Source organism: Grampus griseus (assembly GCF_964374135.1).
Source record: "Grampus griseus genome assembly, chromosome: 4".
NCBI lineage: Eukaryota > Metazoa > Chordata > Mammalia > Artiodactyla > Delphinidae > Grampus > Grampus griseus.
The window spans coordinates 127,253,226-127,269,749 of record NC_138997.1 but is presented as its reverse complement, the minus strand read 5'-3'; positions in this window follow the sequence as shown (position 1 = coordinate 127,269,749).

Sequence of the window (16,524 nt, the reverse complement as noted above, 5' to 3'; positions counted from 1 at the left end):
GGTGAGTAAACTGCTGGCACCTTAACGTGATTCAAAGGCAATGGCACCAAACGGTTCTAGTAATCATTGCATTTTCACGGCCACAACTCATAGTTTAAAAAAAAGAAGAAAAGAAAAGAAAAAACAGCCAGTTTCACCTAAGAATATTTGTGATTGAGCAGTAAAAAATATTATTTTTCATTAAATCTCATGGGTGAGTACACATTCTACCGCATACCACATTATGATGGTTAACTCAATGAAAAACACTTGTGTGTGGTAAGAGTTGCAAGTTGAACTGGCCACTCTTTTTCATGGAATACCATTTTTAATTGAAAGAACAACTGACAGACAAACTAGGGTGATTTAGATTTGGATATCTGGCCGATATTTTTTCAAAAATGAATGAAGTGAGCCTGTTGCTTTAAGGAAACTAGGTGACTGTATTTATTGCCAAGGACAAAATTTAAGCTTTCAAACCAAAATTAGAATTTTGGACTACTAGTTTCCACCTCTGTGAACTTGACCAACTTTTCTGATGTGACTTGTGGTGACATTAACAAATGTGGGTTTTTTGATGTCGTATAATGAAATGTGTTTGCATAACTGAGTTAATATTTTCAAAATGATCAATGCATGATGTTATAATATCACGTATGAATAAAAGATCAATTCAAAGTTCAAGATAGACCAATTGCTATAGACTGAATGTTTGTGTCCCCAAAATTGACATGTTGAAACCTAATCCCCAGTGTGACATTAGCAGAAATTGAAGGTTTGAATGGGAATATGTAAAGAGAGAAGAGAACAATGAATAGAACCCTGGGGAATGTCCCTGTTTAAAGGAAACACAAATGAAAATATACAAGCAAAAGAAGACTGGAAGAGACAGCCAAAGGTTTATGAGAAAAAACAACAGAGCCTTAACTTAGAAATAAGGGAATGTTCAGCTGTGTTGTCCTGACACAGTAGGATTGATTAAATAAAGAGTGGGGAGCAGCTCAGTAGAAGGTCATTAATGACATAGCCAGAAACAGTTTGGGCAGTGTTGTGAAAGTCAAAGCTAGATGACTAGAAGTTTCAGAGAAAATGGAAGGCTAGAAACTGGAAACATTGAATCTGTCCTAACATTTCCAGAAGTTTGAAATTAAGGACACAAGTCAAACATTCCACCTAGTTGTGCTTACAAGTGGGTATTGTTGCTGTTGTTTAGTTTTGGTTTTGCTACTGGAAAAAAAACTGATAAGCTATGCACAGGAAGCTACACAGTCTGTATCAGTCTGCTAGGGCTACTGTAACGGACTACCACAGAATAGGGCTTAAACAACATTAATATATTTGCTCACCGCTGTGGAGGCTGGAAGTCCAAGATCAAGGTGCTGGCAGGCGGAGTTGGTTCCTGGTGACATCTCCCTCCTTGCCTTGCTGACAGATGGCTGCCTTCTTGCCACGTTCTCACATGGCCTTTCTTCTGTTCTTAGACATCGCTGGTGTCTCCTCCTCTTATAAGGACACTAGTCTTACCAGATTAAGGCTTCACCCATATGACCTCATTTAACCTTAATTACCTCCTTAAAGGCCCTATTTTCAAATAAAGCCACATTGGGGATGAAAACTCCAGCATATGAATTTGGGGAGGGGAGGAGACACAGTTAGTCTATAAAAAGCACAGAGAAGGGCACCTAATATTAAGTGAAGTGTCAGAGATTTAGTGATCTGATATCCAAAGGCTGAAAAGTGCAGATGAAAAAAAGATGATATTGTAGGTTAGGACAGAGTAAAAAGGTCAGGAGGCATGAGAGCAAACGGCCTGTCGAGGGAATTTCAGGTAGTGTATATTCAGTACATAACAGGTGAGACAGAGAATACCAGTGGGGTCATCATGAAAGAGATCTTTAAAAAATGTGGAAACGACTTTTATATCAAAAAAGGCTACAGTGGCAGTGTTACAGAAATAATAATTAGTAATAATACATTGCTTTGCCTTTATTCAGTAATAATTTTTTCTAAGGCTTTTACTATGAAAAAAGAATCCTACGATGAAAAATGAATCCGATAACTCATTTGATTTGCCCAGGATTAGAAGTAGAAACCTGCTCTCTGGGTTTCTAGTTTACTCTTCTGATAGACCTTGCTTTCTCAGAGAATCCAACAATTGTATCTGAGTGGCCAATAAAAGAGAATACAACTTAACTCTGCCACTTCATTTCATCAATTCTCTTCAAATTACATTCAGTAAAGAAGGTGTGTCTGTGGGAAAGGACACACAAAATCAAAGGGTGGTTCCTGCAGAGATATTGGCTTGTGCTCCGGACTTCAACTGAGGGGGCAGATTTTACATGTATCCTTGAGGTATTGAGAGCTTCTGATTGTCTACAATTAAAATGGGCTCATACACTCAAATAACAGGACAAAATTTGCAATCAGGAAGAGGCAGGCACAGAGATTCAAAGCACAAGGAGGACTTGATGAAGCAAGAGCGGGTCATATACAAAGGAATGTGGGTGGTCTTTGGGAGATAAGACAGGGCCCCAGCTGACAGCTAGCAAGGAAATGAGGGCCTGCAAGGAACTGAAGTCAGCCCACCATCTGAAGGAGCTTGAAAGTAGATTCTTCCTCAGAGCTCTACATGAGCAAGCCTGGCTGACGTCTTGATTTTGTCTTTGTGAGACGCTAAAAAGCAAGACCAGAATAGCCATACCAAACTTCTGACCTAGAGAAGTGGGAGACAATAGATTTGAGTTTTTTAGGTTACTGCATTAGAGGTAATTTGTGACATGGCTATAGAAAACGAATACAGTTATAAACATTCTGCCCCCCAATTAGGGAAAAGGGAATCAGTCTTGCTTGGAAGTCTTGGGAAGGCTCCATTAGGTTTCAAGGCCCGGGAATATCCTCAGTGGCTTTCCTCCCTGCCTTCTGAGATCTTAGCTGTGAGTCATCCTTCCTTTATCATGAAAGATAGATGCTATTTGCAGCTGAGTAGTAACCCTGCTTCCTGCCAGGAGAATTTGGGGATGCTGAGAGTCTCCTTTTATTTCATGCTCTTTCTGTCCCTTACAGTCTCAGTTGGCAGCACCCCTGCTGATAAAATATTCCCAAGTACCTTGTGGCTTTATGTGGCTTTCCACATAAAGGCTCATCCACAGATGTTTTTCCTGAGATAATTCTTTTCTATTTTTGGCTTCAGCTGAGATTGCTGAAGCACACTGCCAGTAAAGCTTCTTAGAGGTCTTCTGGCTTGATTGAGATCTATGAAGCACACCTTTAACCTCGGGTGATTGAACACCCTGAACTTTTGATCTTTTCAGGGTTGCAGCAAAAGGTTGTATAGCCACACCTACAGTTTTTACTCTGTACACACTTCCAGGAGTAACCTCTTAATTTTAGCATCTTTTGCCATCTCTATAGGCTTAGAATGTCCTAAATCAGCATGTCCTGGTTCCTTTTTGCTTAACCATCTCAATTCAATATCCAAGTTTATTATTTACGAGTTCTGCTTTCTATATAACTGCAGGAAACAATTTTCCTAAACTTCCCACTACTATATAACAAGGATCTCTTTTCCTCCAGTTTCCAGTAACGCGTTCCTCATTCTCTGCTGAGCGCTCACCAGCAGCGTTTTTAGTGTCCATATTTCTATGAACAGTCTTTTCAAGCAGTCTAGGCTTTTTCTATCATGCCCCTCGCAATTCTAACAGCCTCAGTTCACTGCCTGCTTTCAAAATCCCTTCCACACTTTTGGGCATTTGTTATGGTGGCACCCTTGGTACCAAAATCTGTATTAGTTTTCTATTGCTCCAAAATAAATGATCACAAACTTAGGAGCTTAAAACAACATACACTTATTACCTCACAATTTCTGTACATGAGAAGTCCAGGCAGCCTCAAGTTGGTTCCAGGAATTCAAGGCTAAACTCAAGATGTCGAGTGGCTGTGTTTTCATCTGGAATTCAAAGTTCTCCTCCAGCCTCCTTGTTATTGGCAGAATGCAGTTCCTTGCACTTACAGGACTAAGATCCCCATTTCTTTGTTGGCAGTTGGCCAGGAGTCACTCTCAGCTTCTTGCAGCCACTCTCTAAATCCTTGAACATGGCCCTGTCCATCTCCAAAGGCAACAATGGTGTATTAAACCCTTTTCTACTTCAATCTTTTTGTATCAAAAAAAAAAAAGGTTCTACCTTAAAATAATCACCTATGGTTGGGTTTAGTTCTACTGTGAGGCTTCAACTGTGATGTTTCATTTTTATTTAGTGTATAATTTGTGGACTTTAGTTCTAATGTAACCTCCCCACATGAACTTTTCAATAATCATTTCTGCCTTGGCCTGAGCACATACCTTGATTAAAATATGTTCTTCTCTCCAACCTCTTACTCTTGTTATCAAATAACCAGCACCCTGTTCCTCTTGAATTTCAGGAACTGTGTGAGAATTTCCTTTATGTAACCTGTGTACCTATCTGAAAGTCTTGCTTTTATCTTATCAATTACAGATTATAGACTGAATGCCAGGTACTTACTTATGTAACATTTCTAAATTATTCTGGAAGCAAATAATGAATGTATACAAACAAATACAAGTAAAAAATAAAATATTCTTTATTCACTTTAATTGGAAGTTAGCCAAATTAAACTACCATGTATTATAGTACTTGTTAACATTACAAAGGTTATGTTAAATAAGAAATATTTCTCAATATCTTGAGAAGATATTGCTGATGTCAGTTATTTAGTGTGAAGTTATTTTTGAAAAATGTTCACGTTGATGTATCTTTTAACACACACCAGTTAATTCTTTAATAATTAACTAAAACTAAGCAAAGACTGATACTGAGCAAAAATTCTACTTCACTTTCCTGTTTGAGGGGACTTCAACCACCAATGACTAAAGAAGATAAAATTAAGTTGCTTTTAACATTTTTAGAGTAAAATAATTTAGAGATAGAATGACAAATTGATTAAAATAAGAACATCTCTATAGAACTAGAAAAGAGCATATTGTCTTTTGTTATGTATTAATTTATATAAGTGACATTCCATTCGAAGTCAAACAAATTATCAGTCTCTGTTCAACTATGATATTCACGTTTTCTGCGCCTTAACTCCCCAAAGTCCTACTGAGTAAAAACATAATTTTTTATAAATACAAACCCTAACACTGAGAAAAATGTCAGTGCAGATGGACATACTTTAAAAAATTGTTTTGACTGTATTCCTGTTAGGTGGCACACTGAATTTAGGGGAAGCTGTTTAAATCAGAATTTCTTAGTTTCTTAATCTGGAGTCCTAGGACATAGAAGGGTATCATTCCTTTAAAATTAACACAGACTTTGTGTATGTGTACATTTTTTTTCTTCTGCTGGAGAGTTTATGTCATTTGTCAAATTCTTAAAGATTTCTATTTGTCATACTTAAAGAAACAGGACCATCCCATCAACAGGTAGAGTCTTTCCCCCCTCTTGAATCAGTCCTTGTGAATTTCTTTGACCTAGAAAATTTGGCACAAGGGATGCTGGGTGAGTTCCAGAGCAAGGCCTCAGAGGCTTTCCAGATTCTGCCTTAGCTCTCACTGTACTCCAAGGCCACCTTGCTATGAAGAAGCCTGGCGAGAAAGCCACCTCATTCTCTGCAGCCAAAGAATGATGACCGAAACATGGGAGTGAAATCAGCTGAATGCACCTAAATGAGGGAGCCCAGGGGACACCAGCAGAGGAACCACTCAGCTGATCCAGAGAATTGTGAGAAATAATAAATTAGTGTGGTTTTAAGCCACTTCTTAGGTTAGGGTATGTGATGTAGCAACAGATAACTGTTAGGTCAAAATCTAACACTCCACAAAAAACTGGTTTAGAGACAAAAAGCGAGTTCACCTTGAAATACTTTTCCCTTTACTACAGAGACTTTTGGACAAATGTGTTAAAAAAGGAGACTATTTATCAACATTTGATGATATCTCTCTTCTGCTCTCGAAGTCAAAAGGACTTAACATTGAGTTTCAGAAAAATGTATTATTTTACAATATTTTGTAATAAAAATATATTTAATGGGAAATGGAAACCACCCTACTGCCCATATTGGAAACAAATAATGGAGTAGATTATGGTCAGAAATCACTTGTTCTCAGCAAGGGCCCTCTTTTTTCCTTCTTTCCTTCCTTCCTTCCTTCCTTTGCAAAATATATATAGATATATTTTAAAAATAAATTTTATTAAGTAAAAATTATATATAGATTTTGTTTCCTTTGAAGAAGTCAAAGTTTCCAGGATTATTTTATCAATACAAGAGTTCACAGGCCTAAATTCATATTCAGCTTCTCAGGGTTAGGTAGCCACTTTTGCAGGTAATATTTGCTCTGCCCTATTATTCCCTGATTTCTCTTTTTTCTTGATTTTTCCTCCTTGGCACAGAGAAGTAAGAAATTCTGTGGGGGTAAAATTGATCTATGCCAATGTAGGAAATAGAGCCCCAATCTAGGAAATCTTGTTCTCTAGATTGAGAAGCAAAAGGGTTACCTGCCTCAGCAGACTGCAAACCAGGATACACGTATTACGTTGACGGACAATTGCTTTCTTTAAGGGGCCTAGTAAGCTTACCTTGTTATTTTTCTTCAGCCCAAACTCTTACAACACTGTCAGTGGAATTTCTTGACCTTCTTTATGCAAACATATAGAATCTCCAATTTGAACTTTTAAAAGCTCTCTTAGGGGAGAATTCTCCCTCTGAGAAATTGATCACTTTACATTCACTGTGTCTTGACTCAAAAATAATTATATATTTAGATCATTTATTCTATACCTTCTTTGACCTGTTTATCCCCTGTCTGAATGAGTGCATAGAATATGAATTTAAATGTGGTCTAACTTAAATAGAAGGTGATCTCAATTCACTTGTCACTGATGGTTTACAGATAAATGGTGTTGCTCTTCAATCCATGATTTATTCAGTTGTCACGTGACATTAAAATGCTTAGCTTTCCTCATGCATTTTCATTAAAATAAAATTTTAAAAAATCTTTCAGTTATCAACTCACCACCTGTTTTTATATTAGATTTTCATTGTTAATGTCTTTATTTATTATTAGTGTAACAGAAATATCATAATTTTAAGACAAATTCAAGTAAAATTTCCTCCCTAAGTTTCAGAATGTTAAAATAAATAAAATAGAACTACTTGGTGAATATTAAGTTGAAGGGAAATAATCTGATGCCAATAAAATGAAAGAAATTATTGACTTTCTCATGTCAATTTTTTTCCTAGGATTTAAAAAGAATCTTGATATTTTATTATAAACTTCTAGTCTTCTATCATTTTTCTTAATAGGTGATGTCCTTCCTAGCTTTATTGAACTTCTTCCCCAGTATGCACTGCACAATGGGCCATTTCAATAATGACATGCATGTACCAAAATAATGCGTTTCCTTAGCCTTCTGCTATTTTTCTTTGACAATCCCCAGCCCTGGTTTGCCCCTCCTTGTCTGCTTTCTTCATTCTTGCTCCAAGGATGCTGAGCAGTCCTAGAGAAAGTCACAAAGCTATTCAGATATTGCTAAGTGTCTTCACAATGAACTGTCTCTACTTCTTACAATAGAACCCTGATTTTTTTTCAGGGCAGCAATGTGTCTAGCTCATACAATCTATTTCCCAGCCTACTTTCTGTAGTTCTGGTAAATTAGATGTGTGCTGAGAATTACTGGGAAAGTTTTACTTTCCTGATAAAGGTGCCACCCATTTCTTATTCCCTAATTCTTCCCTCATCTTCTTCCTGGCCCCAATGGATATGAGAAGCTGGAGGTAGAATGTCATCTTGAGACTATGTAGGGTCACCAACTGTCCTGGTTTACCAGGGACTAAGGAGGTTTCTCAGTGTGTTACTTTCAGTTTTAAAACTAGGACAGGTTGGTCATCCTACCATGAGCTGACAATGAAGTGAAAGATACTTAGGATGGCAGAGAGAAAGATGAAGGGGGCTTCCTGAGTTCTGTTGAGCTACTATATAAGCCATGCCATCAGGCTTTTTATTACACAAGAGAAACAAGCCCTTATGTATTAAGCCATTGGGTGTGGGTTCTGTTACACTTGCTCAGACACAATCTCTAACCGCACTCACTACCTTGATACAATCTGGTCCGTTTGAAGTGGATCATAGTTCATTTGAATGGTGTAACCTGCAGTTGTGCAGTGAACAGCCTATGCAGCTGTATCTGGTGACCCTTACCCAAACTATACTTCCCTAAAGCCATGAACCTCCTAATGTTTCAACCACGATTTGACCTTACAGACAATCCTCTTTTTCAGATACACTCCTTCTCAAAATATCTCCAAACCATTTCCCTTTCTTTCTTCCATGTGGACTCTTAGAAAAAAGGATTACTTCTCCTTCTCAAAGTGCACCTCTCCCAGGATAAAGTTGGTCATTTCTCTTCCCACCTCCTCTGGGCTCTCAGTTCACCTGATTTGATTGAAAAATATTCAGTTTTATTATCCTTTTTTGATTATAACAACCAATTTGATGAGATTCTCACATAAAGGTATGATCCTTGGGTAAACCAGTTTGTCCCCATGTTAGATATTCTAGTATTAAAAGTAAAATTTTGATTTTTAATGAGTTTGTTCACCCATAATTTAGATCTATCTTTTATCTGCATAAGTTTCTTAATTATGTGTTCTTAGCAAAATATAGAAACCCCTAAGAAAAAAGAAACAGAAATGAAACAAAACCTTTTTATTACTTAAGGCTAATGCTAAACCAAAATGTTTTATTCTTTTTAAATTTTGAAGTAGTCAATCTCTAGGCATTCAGAAATTAAATCAACATTATTGAGATTATGTGCTTCTGATTTAGATTACCCCCTGACACACCATCCCAGTTATATATAAAACTATGTTGGCAAATTGAGAGGGCAGCTTCTGATTCTCATTTATTTTAAGGCACTTTGCTAGAACCAGATGTTTTTTGTTTGAAAATATCATATGGCTGTCTGACAGGCTAGAATCAGAGATGTTCTTGTTGAGTAAAGGTTTCTAATATGATAAGAAATATGCAGTGGGGAGAAAAGAAACTTGGAAATAAATATAAATTCTCATTCAGTCTATAAAATTTTAAAAAGTTCACTTCTGTCTCATTTCTCTAGTTCTCAAATGGATAGAAAACTAGGATGGTATAAATAATGTTTCAGTTCTTCAGAACTACTTCAATTGCCCAAAAGACTAGATGAAGAGAGAGACAGAGAAATAACGTAATAATTGCAGAACACTAGGATATTTCTTATTTCCATCAGGTAGTGTTTTAGTTATTTATTACTATATAACAAATGACTCCACAACTTAGAGGCTTAAAATAGCAATCATTTTGATATCTCTTATGGTTCTGTGGTTCGACTGGGCTCAGCTGGACAATGCTGCCAGTGGGCTCACCTCTTCGTGAGGTTGCATTTAATGGTAGCTGGGGCTGGAGTCATCAGGAGGCCCAACTAAGATGCTGGGCTGGCTGGACCTCTCCACATCTCCATCTGACCTCAAGTCCTCTCCATGTGGTCTTCTTGTGTGGTCTCTCCACATGGTCTCTTCAGCAGGGTAGCCAGACTTCTTCAATAGTGATTCCCAAAGTTGAGCATTCCAAGACGGGACACAGAAGCTGCCCGTCCTTTTCAGATCTAGGTTTGGAGTGAATATAACATCACTTCTGCCACATTCCATTGGTTAATGCAAGTCACAGGTCAGACCAGGTACAGTGGTGAGACAACTGCTTAAGCGTGTAAATTTCATCAGGTATGGTTCCTTGGGGGTGTCTCTGTCCTACATACTCTGGACTGGTAGCATTAACAGTTGGAAGAAAGGCATAAAAACATTGCTTCCTTTTTCAGGAGCATGGGGATCTATACATGTGCCTTTCGGAAAATAATTTGGGATGGTATTTTCAGTATGGTTCTAGAATAGCGATCATCTCTGATAGGGTGCTTGCTGTGTTTCATGGTTAAAAGACTTGGCAGATGGCGGACCTCAAACAATTCAGTTCCAGACTTGGGATTTTAGTCACATTTTTCAGTCAGAAGAATTCTTAAAAACAGAGAGGGCTTACTCAAAATTAAATGAACGTGTAAGGGATGAGCTAAAGGAATGATCACATTTTAGGGTAACTGAAGAGTGCTAATAAGAAATATAGTCACCCAGATAAAACTGACTTTTAAGGAAATTATCAATTACCTTTCGGAGGTCATTTGACATCTAGCCTAATAAAACAAACGAGCTTTCTGAGAAGTTAACTGCCCTGCCATGGGCCTCTTGGCGCTGCACTGCTATATTGTACAACTGTCTCTGCCTGCACCATCACCATTAATATAAACGAGTTCCCTGGTAACGTGTGTGGGATAGGAAGCGTGGGATTCCCAGGAGCCTCTGTGACCTTCGAAAAATGCCTTCCAAGATGAGTTACTCCCACAGACACTTCGTTCAGCTTATTTTTATGCTTTCTAGTATATAATACTTATCTTCCAAATTAATACAAACCTATCTCTCAGAGGTTGCTAATACCACGGCATGTTGGCCTAGTGAGTAACAGACCTGGAAAAAGACAAAATAAGGAATGCTTCTAGAAGAGCAGAGGACAATAATATCTCTCATTTATCTGGGAACCTATCAAGTTAATAACTATGTACAGCAAATCGAGATTAATTATATTAATATTTCACTGTAATTTGGTCAAAGAATGCATAGTGGACATAATAAAGTTATGCAAGTCTACTTTGATCAATGACATCTAGCATTAGTTTCAAGTTACTATAATTATATCTAATTATTGCTATTTTTACATATAACCATGTGACATAGGAGTCAGGAAGGTAATATTGCTAAATCAGTTTCGATTGTCCTCCTATGTTTAAAATGAGGTTCAGCGACTACTTCATGAACGACTTTTATTAGGATGAAAGATTTGATAAAAGGATGATGGCGGCTCTGTGGTTGGGTATGGGCTCATAGAAGAAAAAGTAGGAAAACGCAAGTATAAGAATCCATTGGAGGGACACATTTTAGAGGATCCTAATTTGCTTCTTTAAATTCCTCGCTGTATTTGAGAGGTGGACCAGAAGATGAATTCCGGATTCATTCTGTCATGTGTACCGTAGGTGTAATTTTGGAGTCTATGGAGAGTTTTTGTTCTAAAAGATTGTAGATAAGGTGGGGAGCCTTGTAAGCAGCTACTCAGTAACCACAGCTAGTGTGTCTGAATTCCCCTTGGCTGGTAATTCTGCAAAATAGATCTTATTTTGGAGTTTGTTTAATTCTTTGAAAGAAAGGCCTATACCTTACACATTTTGTAAGTAAAAAACGCTTTTTAGGCTTGTCTTCAAGAACAGGAACAAATACAGCTGGCAACAGTAATTTTAACATGTAAGGCTTAAATAAGCATTCTTTTAAAAAGGGTATTTAAGAGGGCAGCCACAGCTGGATGTTCCTATCATTATGCTTACTTTGTCAATCAAAGGCTTTCTATAGTCTAGGACCACATCAAGTCCAATTAACATAACTAACATAACTTGTGCATGTTTGTGTAAACCAAGCACTGTTACTATTAGTAGTATTAAAATAATTTGGAATAGGTTTAGTAGACCTTCCTTCATATTTATTTCCAGCTTCTACCATGGTCGTGTTTCATAGTGTGTGAGACACATTAGCAATGAACAGAGTTCTTTAAATTTGCAGGGAAACCTGAAAGACTGCCAGCAATAACTCTTTTCCAGACTCTTTCCAGATGCAAAGTAACTAACCCCTTCCTCTCAAGGATAGTGTGCAGGATACTAGCTGAAAAAACAAAATTCAGCTTGATATGAGAGGCTAGGTATAGCCAACTCCTGGTCTTGGTAGTAGTCAGTGAAACTTTCAAGCTTGCTGATCCTACCAGGTCCTTGGTGTGCTAGTCAGGTGTGACCTGGCCTGCTGCTGCTGCCTTTGACACACATGAACTCACCAGGCTGCCACTTCTGAGAATCAGTGGCAAACGCGGAAAGTTAAAGGTAAGGTATATCTGAAATACATGAAACAGAGGCTGAGTCACCCTGTAATAGAGCACATATCAAGTAGGCTGAATGATTTTACAATGAACAGCGTTCTTTAAATTTGTGACATAATCTGAAAGACTGCCAGTGATAACTACTTAAAGAATTACTTTGTCACAAACTACTATGTAAAAAATAGATAAGTAACAAGGATATACTGTACAGCACAGGGAAATATAGCCATTGTTCTGTAATAACTTTAAATGAAGTATAATCTATAAAAATATTGAATGTTGTACACTTAAACTAATATAATATTGTAAATCAACTCTACTTCAATTAAAAGAGATGAATTACTCTGTAAATAAACCTGAGTGACCTACACTAGTTAAACTAGAGGACTAAAATGAGTCCTCTAAATTTTCACAGCATTTCATTGAGAATCACTGAAACTCCAAAATCAAAGTGTTCTGTCTTCTGCAGATTTTTAAAGTATCGTAATTACTGAAAACAAAGGCTTCAAAGAGAAGATACTGAAATTTATCTCTACCAATCAAAGACGGAATTAAATGTATCACTTGATGAGAGTACAAATATTATAAAAGACCCCATTTTCAAATTTATAATTGGGCTTTGGATTATCTCACCTTGTGGGGAGAATCTTGATGGAGCTGCTGTTTTTAATTGGATAAAATGATATTTTGTATCCAAATGGGTTAAAAATCAGAAGACATATAATTTTGCAGTATCTAAATTTAATTGAAACCATCAACATCAACATACATAAAGAAAATTTATATGAGGCGCTTTGTTTTGTAAAAATTTTTGTTGAAAGATGTTACTCTGTTTTAAAAAACACACACCTCAAAAAAGATTTGAGCTGAAAAAATTGTACATTTGAGCTGAAAAACAGAAATTAGAATGTATTTTATAAGAATATATTTTCTTTATCAGAGTTTGCTTTGAACTTACTACGTACCTCAGTACTTACAGGAAAATTTTTCAATTAGAATTATTATGGTCCACCGAGAAGCATTAGTTGAAGGCGTCAATAATTTCAAATTTACGCAACCGTGAAGAAGATTTCAGGCAATTTTATGAACAAATTAAAAATAAGGAAAATCATATTTAAGAAAATGCATTCTTTAGAAAAATACCAGTACTTGATGGTGGAGAAAATATACTAAGAAATTGAGTAAAGTATGTGAAAATGCACTGAGAGTAAATACGTAAATACTCTGCCTATGTCATTTTTAGCATTCAGGTAATTGGTAAAAAGATGTTTTGTAAAATTTGGTATGTAAATATATATTTATGTTTTAATATATATTTTATTGTTATTTTTTGAAAAATAATGTTTAAATAGAATATCTCTGTCAAATACAATAGAACCAAGTTTTCAGTCAATAAATAAGTATATCTAAGAATTATACAATTTTAATTGTTTTTATTGTCTCCTTTTTGTTCTCAAAAATGCCCTGGTTTGGTCAATAAATAGGCCCACTAAGCCAGACTTTTTTTTTTTTTAAAAAACAGTGGAGATTTCAGACTTTTGGTGAGAGAGACAGTAATTTGGCCGAGAGGAGTTGGAAAGAGCTTACAAAATATCATTGCTTCATATCAAAAACTGGTGAGATAAATGGATATTCTGAAAAGAAAGAATGGCTATAGCAGTCCCAAGTTTCTTTTGCCATCTGTGTCCATCCATCTTTATAACCTAGCACTATGCCCAGCATAATACCATACCTGTAGTAAGCCTCTAAGTAAGTGAGTGTGACAAAAAGGAACAGACATGCTTTACATGCAAGGAAACTTGCTACATACCTACAGGGGTATGAAGGGCACAGTCCCTGCTTTTCAGAAGTTCTTCTATTAGGGAAAGCAAAAAGCCATAAAAATGAAACGTGAAATAAACTTTAAAGTAAAAAAAATTCTAAATGGGTCTGAAGATTAATTACAGCTTAGTTATTGCTGAAGTTATTTAGAACAGCTTTCCATGACGGTTAGTTACCTTAAAAAAAATAGGCTCACTAAATCAAGTTTCTGTAACTTGTCTCCCTATTGGGCAGAAATTATTTTAATTATTGTATTAGCAAATAGTTTAATGGAAATGATTAAACGATGTACATATCTCTTATTTACAATTTTCTCTAAGCATATAATTTTACAACCATGAAACTGAAGGAGTCAACTTTTCCAATGACAATAATGTATGGCAAACAAGTTAAGTGGTAATTAAAATTGCTTAAGCAAACTAATATCAAAATTGTATCTTTTTAAAAATCAATTTTCATCACTCTAATTCTTGAGGATTTATACTCTTCTGCCTTTTTTGCTTGTGTTTTGGAAAAGAACCTCAGAATTTGCAACAAATGTGTTAAAGTTAAAGATTAAGATCAACAAACCTCAAATGCCATGGATAGCCAGGGAATAAACAGAATGGAAGAGTAAGCACAAGCACAATCCATTTTTCTAGTTAAGAGTGAGAACTAAACTTTGGAATTCCTAAAAACAGATGGGAGACTGGCTCAACATTTAAGAAATAAGCACATTTAAATTAATGGAGAATGGGAGGAAAGCTCATGGTTTTAGCATAAATAATAACATAATAAAGATACATTTCCTACTCCATCAGTTGACAGTACTTTCCCAGCAGTAATTTGGAATCTAATCCAGGTCCACGTGAATGCAAACAACTGGCTTGTCTAGTTCAAAAGTAACTGCCCTGTGGTCAGGTCCTCTAGGGCAGTTCATGTTATTCTGCATTCTGACCTCGACCATGGTCTTTTTCTCATATAGTGGCCTCTGTGGGTAATCAATCGGTCCAGAAGGGCAGGGGCCTGAGACCCAATCGTGATTGCTTTCAACCTCCATCTGGCCATGTCCTTCACATGAGGCAGGTGGGAACATCGCCCCACACCCCTACGATTTTTAGTTTTACAACCTTCTACCCGGTCTTTACTTGCTTCTCTTAGCCCCAGACTGAGAAAGTTAAAGCATCATTTTGTACAAATTGGAATTTAATAGATTGAAAGGGGACCCGGATGACAGGAATACAACGGGCCTGGAGTGGCTTTTGGGGACAAGAGGGTTAAGGGAGTGGCAAGGGGCAACTCTCCCAGCTCAACTGCCCCTCCTAGCATCGGACACGGCCCCCAAAGCCAGCGGAGTCCCTCAGCCTGGAAGACAAAGGAAGGCTCAGGGCCGACTGGTGAAGGGGGGGCAGCGACTCGCGTGAGCTCGGGGACGCGAGAACGCAGCCCCCGCCCCCTTCTCCGCCCCGTCCCCGAGAAAGGCGGAGCCCCGAGGCCGCCCCCAGAAAGGTCTCCCCGCGGCGCAGGCAGCGGGTCCCAGGCGGCTGCACACGCCCAGGCACGGTTGGCGACTGGACGGCGCGGTGGGGGAGGGGCGAGGCAAGGGGGCGGAGCCGGCGGCCGAAGAAAGGCCTGGCGGCCGGGAGGGGCGGGGCTTGTGCCGAAGGGGCGGGGCTGCTGGGCGGGGCGGAGCCGGCCGGTCCGGGGCTGCCTGAGACAGTCACTGCCCTGACGACGACGGCGGCGGCGGCGGCGGCGGCGGTTGGCCATTGGGGGCTGGGAGGAGCACAGCCAAGGCTGCTGGGGCAGCTGGAACTGGCAGTTGCCGGGGGCCAAGAGGAGGATCAGGAACCCGGAGCGTGCTCCGGGCCGGGTGGAGGAAGCGGCTGCAGTTGGAGTCTGGGGAGCGCTGGCGGCGGCGGCGGCTTCTCAGCGAAGCAAGTGTCTGAAGCTGAGAGTCCTCGGCGGCGGCGGCGGCGGCGGCGACCGGGACCGAGGTAACCGAGGGGCGGCGGCGGCGGCGGTGGAAGCGAGGCCCCACGCTCAGGTCGGATTCTTGGGGGCATGTGCCTGGGGCTACGACCTGACCCACCCAGCCACCCTGTCCAGCCTCCGGCCCCAGACCCGACTTCTCCCGTCGTTCCGTCGCGGGCCGGGCGGGGGCGGGAGCGGCGCCCGGGGTAGGGGCGCGGAGCTGGACGCCGACCGGAGGCGACCCCTCCTCAAGGATTGGCAAGGACGTCGGGCACCCCCTCCCCCTTCAAAAGACACACCCCGATCTCGGGGCGGGGCGGGGTGTCGAGGCGTTCCCAGCCTTCTGGAAGGAAGACCTCGGTGTGCAGGCAGCACCTCCGTCCGTGGCCTCTCCAAGGTGGCCCCCCTGTGGCTCCTTGGGGCTGTTGAAACCAAAGGTGGTTCCTGTCGCTGGGAATCCCGGAGTTCCTTTTGTCTATCAGCTGAAACTAGAGGCCGGAACTGTAGGCGAACACCCACCAGTCCTGAAGCCCTCTGCTCCTTATCCCTTTCCTGCCTGGAGGGCATGCAGCCTTTTCTCCGGCCACAGTAGTAGATTTCATTCCTAACCCCCCTCCGAAACGTTCCCCCCTTCGGCTCAGAGGAAGGAAGGATTCCCATAGTACGTGTGTTTGGATTTATCTTTCATGTAAGCTCACCCGCCTTTTTTTCTTTCCAATCCATTCCCATCTAGCCACAACCCTGATAATCATCCCCTAGGTTTT